This window comes from Mesocricetus auratus, unplaced genomic scaffold (assembly GCF_017639785.1).
Source record: "Mesocricetus auratus isolate SY011 unplaced genomic scaffold, BCM_Maur_2.0 Super-Scaffold_100018, whole genome shotgun sequence".
Lineage (NCBI taxonomy): Eukaryota > Metazoa > Chordata > Mammalia > Rodentia > Cricetidae > Mesocricetus > Mesocricetus auratus.
Genome location: NW_024429199.1, coordinates 29,084,612 through 29,093,269, shown reverse-complemented (window position 1 = coordinate 29,093,269; position 8,658 = coordinate 29,084,612). Strand labels below are relative to the sequence as shown.

At 38.6% G+C, this 8,658-nt stretch overlaps 1 long non-coding RNA gene across 1 annotated transcript; it reads right to left on the bottom strand.

The window, feature by feature from the left end:
* Window positions 1-3,587: 3,587 nt before the first annotated feature.
* On the bottom strand, window positions 3,588-4,277 carry LOC110340116. The gene is made up of 2 exons (XR_002381900.1): window positions 4,229-4,277; window positions 3,588-3,832 (listed from the first exon to the last, which is right to left on the bottom strand). It is a non-coding gene; the product is annotated as an uncharacterized LOC110340116 (long non-coding RNA).
* Between the last annotated feature and the right edge of the window lie 4,381 nt (window positions 4,278-8,658).

Genomic DNA, 8,658 nt, shown 5'->3' with positions numbered 1-8,658 from the left:
AAAACTACAAAAGCTTACAAATCATCACATCATGTACTTACAGATGTATAATGTCAGTATTACTGGGTATATCGTGGGGTATATTTATTTGCAGTTCTAGAGACCAAATCTAGGGACTTGCACATAGTGGGCAAGCTTGCTGCCACTGATCTACATATCCAGCTGCTTTTGTCAATATCATCAGTGCAATGCTTCAGTTTACTGTTCTATTAGATTAACAACATAGTCATTTTATGTTGGAAACAAATGATTACTTATCAAGATTTTTACTTACTAGGTAAATGCTAGCAAACATTTATGCAAAATTGCAATGATCCACTAACTATAGGTCTTCTTATGTTAAGAAATGGGTAATACTGTCAGATCTGAGTTCACAGTCCCAGGGAGCTGTACCCTCAACATGATCTAGTTTGATTAAAATGATTTCAATTCCCAAAGAACAATATGCAGGTATACAGCAGTATCATGAACATGTGACTAGACTTTCCCAACACTGTGGAATTATTAGCCCTAAGAAGTTGCAAATTTATGTGAAAAATTTTCCAGCCTAATGATTTTGCCCTGAAGCTCTTGAATTAATTTTTCCATCCAACTTCACAGATGTCATTTTGGCTTCTGACTTAGGTACATGGTATGAAGGTTATTTTATATTCTTCAAGGGAAATTTTTCATTGTTTTCTGATTCTTCTGAATTGATTGTAAGATAACGTTTAGTCCTGTACATATTTTTCCTTATTCCCTGTTTGTTGGTTTTTCTGGGAAGAATGTTTGGAATAGTAACACTAAAGATACCTATCTAAAACAAAGACTACAAAGAACACTGCTCAATGACCTCTCAAAACCATCTCTATGCTTTGTCAGTGACACTTTAGTCTAACCCATGGTGATAGCAATAGTTATTATTAATTTTTCATTAAAGTGAAAAAAACGCAGGTTTGTTAATCATAAAAGCAAATTACATGTAGCCTGAAGTCACACCTCACTGGACACCGGCAATCCAATCTTACCCAAAGAGCATCTATTTCAGTATGAGACTTTTCATGCTAAGTCAATAGATTAGTTATTTTAGGTAAAGATTAATGGGACTTTGGCATACTGAGTGAAGTTAAAGATATCGGTAGTTAATATTGTGGATACGAGTTATGGTCCAGGGCTGTATAAGAAAGTCTGTTGCTCACCCCTAGGGCCACTACACAGAACTCAAGTCATTTGCCTACAGGTCATCATATTGACCATTTTAATATGAAGGTAATGGGAAGGACTAAACAGACTATATATCTCCTACCACCTTCAGAGTTCATAATCTGGAGAACACAGTTTTCCTGGTTGACCTAAAGCCATTTAATTACTTTTTGCATCAGAAGGCTTTCTTTGGGTACAGGAAACATTCAGGTGAGAATCTCAATGTGTTCTACATTCCACAAACAAATGAATGGCAATGATAGCAAAGATCAAGTATGGGGTTTGCTATATGAGAACAACTTAAGCACACATTGATTGCTTAACAAGGAAATTAAGACAGGTGCATTACTATTATTGTATGCACTGATCAGATGAGAATATTTAGGTAGGCAGTGTTAAGTAACTTCTCACTTAACCTGTAAATAATAAATTCATAATTCTAATCCACAAATGTTTACTACAGATAGATTTAGCTGTCATTCAGAGTCACAAATTCCTATTAATTTTAACCTAAAATAAATAATCTTTGCCATTGGTCTATGTAAAATTGATTATACAAAATAGCAAGTGGAAATGAATTTCAAAAGAATGTAACCAATTGCACAGAGGCTACCTAAATGCCCTTCCCCTATAATAAGATTGACAGCTACCTTAAATGCCATCCTAGAGCCTTCACCCAGTAGCTGATGGAAGCAGAAACAGAGATCCACAGCTAAACACTGAGCCTACCTCCTGGAATCCAGTTGTAGAGGGAGGAGTGACCAGCAAAGGAGTCAAGTCCAGGCCGGAGAAACCCACAGAAACAGCTGACCTGAACAAGGGGGAGCTCATGAACCCCAGACTGATAGCTGAGAAACCTGTATAGGACCAACCCAGAACCACTGAATGTGGGTGTCAGTTAGGAGGTCTGGTTAATCTATGGGGCCTCTGGTAGTGGATCAGTATTTATACCCAGTGTACAATTGGACTTTGGGAGCCTATTCCACATAGAGGGATACTCTCTCAGCCTAGGCACTTGGGGGAGGGCCTAGGCCCTGCTACAAATGATATGACAGACTTTGAAGATCTCCCATGGAAGGCATTACCCTCCCTGGGGAGCAGAAAGGGGATGGGATAGGGTATCGCTGGGGGACATGGGAGGAGCATAGGGAGAGGGAACTGGGATTGACATATACAACAAGATTGTTTCTAATTTAAATTAAAAGAGAGAGAGAGAAAAGTCAAAAGACATATGCAAAAGGAAATATTTGAGACGCTTTTCACTTCAGAAAATATCTCCACAGAATACACAATCTTACTAAATTCTCGGTTAGGAAATTCTTCCTAAATATATATCAGGGACTAAATATATATTCATTATAGCTGACATGGATAACAAAAATTATATTTTCTATGTTTTCATCTCTAAGCATTCTGACCTTGCAAAGAAACTCCCACACATTAGATAATGTAATGGGAATAGACACAAAGCCAATATAGCTGTCAACTAAATCTGATTTAGTAGTTTAAACACCTTAGCTATGCCTAATCTATTGAGTTAATGACTCAGATGTTCTTGGTTCTGAACTCCCTGTTTTGTCTGCTTGTTAAGCTAGAGGCCAAAAATATAGAAGAGTCTCCCATGAACTCATGATAGAAAGTGCTGGAATCCTCTGACTTTGCCTATGATAGGCAATCAACCATTTCCCCCATGACATTTGCACTGAGGGTCTCATGGTTCTGTTCTCTAGCAGGGTAACAAAAGACTTCCTGTACTGTGTTGAATATTTGCTATATATTTTTACCCTGCCTTGGGCCTGTGTGGCCTTCCTAGAGTCACATTGGATTCACAGGCAGACTACTGATTCTCAACATAGGGGGCAGGCCATGAAGAACATCTAGACAAAAAGAAAAGTGTGACTTAATCCTGTCTTTTTCCTTCAGTATGCTGGTCTTCTCTCGTTAGTCTGATGGTTATGCTTCGTACTCATGTGAAATCTTCCAACCCATTACCAGCCTCTACTGGCATCAAACTTAAGTCAAGGCTGGAACTCCCAATTCTCAAGGCTTGTTCTCTATCACTGAGTCAAACCAAGTAAGGATTACTGTAGCAAATATCTGAGTCTTTTCTCATATGTCCTCCCTGTTTGCTTCACAAATCTCTAGGTAAACATCCCCATTCCTCAATATCCTAACTACCTTCTACTAACAACAGCAAGCTTTACTAACACAGTCTTTTTTTTAAGGTTGTAATTCTGCAATTTAATTTTGTAGCTATGAAAATTCTTACTTGCTAGGTACATGATAAATGGATTTTATAGAAACTGTTCTTAGCTTTAATCCCCAGATCCCATTCCTCAAGGAGGCAGAAAATTAATGTTCCAGTTATTTATGGCTATGTAACAAACCACCCAGACACTTAGTGATTTGAAATAACAATCATCATTTATTTTGCTCACAAATTTACAGTTTGGGCAAGGTCTGGCAGGAAGGGTTCATCTCTGCTGCAGATGGAATGAACTGTGTTCATTTAATTGGATCTAGAAGATGTACTCCTCAGATGGCTCATTCTCATGGCTGGCAAGCTGGTGTCTCATCGCTGGGACTATTAGCCAGTGATTTTAGTGCCTTGGTGTCTCTCCAGGGGACTTCTCTACAGTGCTGCTTCTTCCTAGCATGATAGCTTTGTTTCAGTTAAAGTAATGAAATAGAGGAGACCCTGACAGTATCTCAAGCATAGGTTATCAGTTTGGTAGAACTGGCCCAGAGTCATCTGTATTATGTTCTATAAATCAAACTTGTTGCAGAGCATCCCAGACCCAAGGTTGCTTGGGAAGGAAAGCTAGAGGTCACCAACTCCGCTCTCTCCAATTTTAAGGTACAAATAGTCTGTGCCCATTTTAATCACTCATACTTTGCCTGGTAATTTCCCAGGTAAGTAAGGTCATGTTTAAGCTTCTGTAGTTTGTTGTACTTAAAGGTGTGAGGTGGGGGTGGGGCGGCAAATCATATAGTGATACATATAGCAAACACCCTCAAAGTAAAAGAGAAGCAGAAAACAGCTGACCTGAACAGGGGGAGCTCTTGAACTCCAGACTGATGGCTGGGACCATGGCATGGGACCAATCCAGACCCCTTGTTGTGGGTGTCAGTTAGGAGGCCTAGGCAATCTATGGAACCTTGGGTAGTATTTATCCCTGGCATACAAATGGACTTCAGGTGCTCATCCCACAATGAGGGAGGCTCTCTCAGCCTGATCTCTTGGGAGAGGGCCTAGACCCTTCCCTGAACAAAATGATAGACTCAGGAGACCCCCATGGAGGGCCTTACCCACCCTGGGGAACAGAGTGGGGATTGGGTGGGGGGCTGACGGGCCTGGAGGGGGGACAGGGGAGGAGGGGAAGGAGAGGGAGCTAGGATTGACATGTGAAGCAAGCTTGTTTCTGATTTAAGTAAAAAAAATTTTTCAAAAAATAAAAAATAAAAAGAGAAGCAGAAAGCCTAGATTCACCAGTCAAAATAATCACTTAGGTCTCTTGGCCTTCAGTTGTAAGAATGGGAATCTAGCTTATTTGCTGAGGCTCAGGGATTCTTACAGCTCAGGTGATAGACTGTTAAAAGATAAATTGTCAACAGAAACAGGGGATGCCAAAGAGCAATAGGAGAAAGAAACCCAAACCTAAGTGAAAATCAGTCAACAAAAGAAAATTAGCCAACAAAATATTCTTTAAAAATGAATGCACAAGAGGACGTTCTCACATTTAAACAAACAAGAAATAAAAGTTACTGGAAACTTTAAAAATTAATTAGCGGGGTACTAGCTAGAATCAACAGGGGACAATGAGGAACTAAAAAGGTGAAATGTAGGTAAATATAAAAGAATAAGTTAATTTTTCCCAGTTAAAATTTCCTTAATAGGCATATTGTATCAAGTAATGCTGAAAACCATTAGCATATAATATACTTATATACCATGCATTTGAATATAATACCATAAAAATGAAAAATAAAGCTATATTTGATAGAATTCATTGTATTTATGGGAGACTTGCTATATTTCATTGTAATAAGCCACCGAGGTATATCCCAGCATGTTAAGACACATATGATAATTTCTAAATCCTCACTGACCAGCAATTGGAAAAAGACAATTAAAAATTCAACAGGATTATTGACTTCCACATATATGCTTTGGCATAGATACTCACACACATACACACAAATAAATGAATAAATAATTTGAAAATAGGGCATTAAAATGTTTCTTAACAAAAATAAGTGAAGCAGAGAGAAAAAATATAAGAGACATACAGAAATGAGCAACTGGCAGGTATAAACCCAAACAGATTAGTAGTACAATAAATATAAGTGTACTAAACACTCCAATTTAAAAACTCTAAATATAACCAGGTTGGATTTTAAAGTCATTAACTATATCTGTGCATATATAAGAATAGTTTAGTTTATATTTCAATATTTAGATGTAAGGTAAAAAATCATAGAATATCACTATGCAAACTATACTATTTAAACATTTACATATTGAATATCTGTAATGGCAAATAAAGGAATGTTAAAGAGAGTAATTGTCCAAACACAGGACAAGAATGGAGTTGTGTGAGATTTCTGAGTGCTTATGAGAGAACAAGACATGAGTTTTATGACCTCAGTTTCTTAGAAACACACAATTATTCTTGGAATGTGATTTGGTGCTCCTCCCAGGTTTAGCTAAGTAAGCAAGTTAACTTTAGCTGTTGCTATTCATATGCATCTATGGAAAAGCTTGTCCTTGTGATTGAACGTCTTACTCATGTGATTCTTCTTAACTCTTAGAGTAAAAGTTGCTTGGTGCTCTGAACAAAATTGGCTATTACATGAGACTTTAGTCTGCCTCATCTCTTGGCCCTGCTCTCCCAGGTTCATGCTGTCAACTAGAATGGTAAACAATATTATTAACAACTCTGAGATACCATCCTACACCTGTCAGAATGGCTAAAATCAAAAACATTAATGACAGTTTATGATGGAGAAGATGTGGAGAAAGGGGAAAACTCCACCATTGTGCTGGGAATGCAAACCTGGGCATCCACTTTGGAAATCAGTATGATGGTTTCTCAGGAGGGAATCATTCTACCTCAAGATCTATCAATTCCACTCTTAGGCATATACCCAAAGGATGCATTCATACCACAAGGACATCTGTTCAGCTATGTTCATAGCAGCATTATTTGTAATAGCCAGAACCTGGAAGTAGCCTAGATGCCTCTCACCTGAAGACTGAATAAAAAAAAAAAGTGGTATATTTACACAATGGAGAACTGCTCCTGCTCACTGGAAAAAAAGATGAAATCTTGAAATGCACAGGCAAATGGATGGAACTAGAATAAACCATCTTGAGTTAGGTAACCCAGACACAGAAAGACAAACATGGTATGTAGTCACTTATAAGTGACTACTAGACATAGGAGCAAAGGATAACCAGCCTACAGTCCACAACCCCAGATAAGCTAGGAAATAAGAAGGACCCTGACAGAGACATACATGGAACCCCTAGAAGGGGAAAGGGACAATATGTCCTAAGTAAATTGGGAGCATGGGGGGGGGGGGGCAATGGGAAAGAGGTAGGAAAAAGAGAAAAGGAGAAGAGGAGGAGGGAGAAGAACATGAGAGATCAGGAAGGTCAAGTTGGGGGAAGAACAGAAAAGGAGAGCAAGGAAAGAGTTACCTTATTAGAGGAAGCCATTATGAGTTTAATGAGAAACCTGGCACTAGAGAAATCTCCAGGGATCCACAAGGATGATCCCAACTAAGAATCTAAACAATAGTGGAGAGGCTACCCTAAATGCCCTTCCCTTATAGTGAGAATGATGACTACCTTAAATGCCCTTATAGAGCTTTCATTCAGTAGCTGATGGAAGCAGCTAAGCACTGTAATCCAGCTGTTGAGAGGGAGGAGTGATGAGCAAAGGGGTCAAGACCATGCTGGCAAAACCCTCAAATTTCACTTGAGCAAGTGGGAACTCACAGATCCCAGTATGATAGCTGAGGAAACAGTATATGGCTGAACCAGGCCTCCTGAATGTGGGTGTCAGTTGAGGGGCTTGGGCAGTCTATGGGGTCTTTAACAGTGGAACCAGTATTTATCCCTAGTGAACAAATGGGCTTTGGGAGCCCATTCCCTAAGGAGGGATACTCTCTCAACCTAGGTACATGGGGGAGGACCTAAGTCTTGCCCCAAATTATGTAACAGACTTTGGTGATCCCCCATGGGAGGCCTCACCCTCCCTAAGGAGTGGATAGGGGGTGGGACTGGGGGGTTGGTGGGGGTATGGGAGATCAGAAGGGAGAGGGAACTGAGATTGGTATGTGAAATAAGATTTTTTAAATTTAAATGAAAATTAATTTTAAAAAAAGAAACAAGAATACAGATGTTTTACAATAAAATGATTGGTATACCAGGAAAATCCAACTCTTTTAAATCTATATGGACCCTTTAGAGACCTTTGTAATATTAGCAGCAATGCTAACAAATTATAAAGATAAGCAGATATTTCAGTGCTTAGAGTTAGAGATTTAAATGTCCCATTCTCAACAGCTGCTGTAATGATGTGGGAAACTGTTGTAAATGAAGATGAGACTCCTGTCAATCAGTGGGCCCTAATTGATGTTAATGAAACATTTCACTCAAAAAGAGAAGATCATTCTTCCATTTCAAGAACATTCTCTAGAGTAGCCCAAATGCTAGGACGCAAAACAATTTTTAAACAATTCTAAAAGATTCATTTCAAAATGTATCATATAGTAAAAACAGAACAAAATTCTAAATCAGTGGTGCAAAGTATCCAGGAACCGTTCTATTTGTTTGGAAATTATACAGCATGTGGCTCAAATTTCTAAAATTAAAAGTGAGTAGAGTGAAAATAAATTAAAACCTCATAATATACAAAAAGGAACAAGAAAGAGGTAAATATTATTTTACAAAAAAGGAAGTACTTCAAATTAATTGATCATGCTACAATAAAGGTCTCAGAAATTCAGGGGTCACAAGGGACACTGAGGTAGATTTTCCTTTTGGATAAGAGATTTATTAGGGGGGATCTAAATGCCATAGAATGACAATATGTCAGAGATTCAGAGAAGATCCATGAAGCTAACTGTGGGTTTCCTCTTACACATTTCAGAAAAATGAAAATGGCCCCAAGCCATGTGGCTAATTACTAGCCCACAATACCATAGTGTATATGGCAGCTGGCCTTTCTCCAATTCCCAGGAAGCAGGGGAAGAAGCCATGTTTCAGCCCTTAAGGTAATGTGTGTCCTTTATGCAGGGTGTGCACCTGTAGCCCCTGATCACTTAGTGTCTCAGGTAACATCATATTGATAAATTTCCCTTGGGGAAGTGATTTGGGGAGGGAAGCAGTGAAAGAGTGAGGGAGGAGAGAAAAAGAAAAGTAGAATTAATTAATTAATTAGTTAATTAATTAATTAATTAATGAGT